This window comes from Bison bison, unplaced genomic scaffold, assembly GCF_000754665.1.
Source record: "Bison bison bison isolate TAMUID 2011002044 unplaced genomic scaffold, Bison_UMD1.0 scf7180017864270, whole genome shotgun sequence".
In the NCBI taxonomy this organism is placed as follows: domain Eukaryota; kingdom Metazoa; phylum Chordata; class Mammalia; order Artiodactyla; family Bovidae; genus Bison; species Bison bison.
Genome location: NW_011494842.1, coordinates 6369554 through 6371318, shown reverse-complemented (window position 1 = coordinate 6371318; position 1765 = coordinate 6369554).

Sequence of the window (1765 nt, the reverse complement as noted above, 5' to 3'; positions counted from 1 at the left end):
GGGGGGGGGGGTGTTCTAAAGCCCCTCAGGTCTTTGCAGGACTCCAAGCTGCTCCCCCATGTGGGGTGTTGGGGAGATGACTCCAGTTCAGGGTGGGACTGGGTGAGGGTGGGGAGCCTGTCCTTGGGCCCCAGTTTCCTTAGGCTGGGGGAACCTGGGCTTCAGGTTAGGCACGTGTCAGGCTCCTAGGCTGATGCAGAGTGGTCAGCACCTGTGCACTTGCATGGGGTTGAAGCACCCAGGTGTGGAGGGGAGGCCTGGGGTTGGGGGTGGCAGCCATGAGTTCCAGAGCAGGCAAGCTCCCACGACCAAGGCAGGGAATGTCTCCAAGCGGTGGAGAATGCCTGGTGAGGAGACCATCCTCATGGGGATGAGAGCCAGTGACCCGGGCTGGCCCAGGGCTGGGCCTCGGCAAGCTGGGCACAGGAGGTGCTCTGCCAGCCTCAACGTCTTCTATTCCTCCTTCAAGTTCTCTTCCCGGCCGCTCCCTCTTACAATCCAGGAGGAGCACGGTTCACTGCGGGGGGCCTTGCAGGGAGGGGGCGCTGCACACCCGACCGAGCACCTGCAGGACCCCGATGATGCTACCGCGGTCCAGCCTCCAGGTCGCGCTGGATGCAAGCGCTCCCGAGGCTCCTTCCAGCAGGATGTCCCGGCGGCCGCACCGCTGTGCTGATCGCTCCCGGGGCAGCCGCCCTGTGAACGAGGGCCCCGCTCGGGCAGGGGCCTGAGCGGGGACGGGCCTGCGGCCGCGGGCGGCTGAAGAGAGGAGGACGGATCGGGGGCCCGGGTGGTCTGGGTCTGGGTGTCTCGGGCGATGTCCCGGCGCCGCCACGTGGCTGTGCCTGGTCTTGCCGCGCCTGCTCCGAAAGGGGCGGCGGGAGAGGGCGCGGGGGCTTGTGGCTGGGCCAGTTTGGACCCCTGGGCTGTGACGGTGCGACGAACCTCCCGCCCCTGTTCCTGTCTTTGGAGGGAAAACCAAGGCTTGAGGGACCCTGAGGCCTAGGGCAGCGAGAAAGGCGGGGAAGGACGTGCCGAGAGGGACCCGTCCAGGGAGGTCGGGATGAGGGTGAGGACCTCTCCCGAAGCTCAGGAGGAGAAAACCCCTCCAGTCTCCACACCGCGGCTTTCTTTACGCCGCCCGAGTCCCGCGGCCGTTCCAGATGTTCACCCGTGGTCAGAAGTGCCGATAGCATCATCCCCTCTCTCCTGATTATCGAGGACAGATGACGCCAGCTGACGGTCAGGGGTAACTGGAGCCTGAGTGCCCGTCCCAGAGAGGAGCTTCTCGGGCCAGCCCTGCTCACTCTGGGGCCTCCGGCTTCCTGGCAGCTCACCCGTGAGCCGTGCGGTGTCTGTCTGTCGCCCTGAGACCCCTCCAGGCCAGGCGACCAAGGGCAGCAGACAGGGGCATGGGGGACTCTGGGCTCCTCGAGATTCCCCAGGAGGCCCCAGACCCTCACCAGCAGTGTCTGAGGCAGCGCTGGTCCCTGTGGAGGGAGAGGGCTGTCTGGGCATGGCCCTGAGGGGGGTCACACAGCCAAGAGGTGGCAGAACTATCGCTGGAACACAGGTCTTCTGGATCTGAATACCACACACCCAGATCAACCCTGTGTGATGGGAGGGGCGGCCATGGTGGATATGACTCCAGTAAGAGTATGTGGAGGGCAGGGGAGGGGGGAGGTGGCAAGGAGTAGGTCTTTCAGCAGGAAACCAGGAGCAGGTGGCCTCCAGGGATCCAGGCAGTGCCAACAAGACCTCTGGT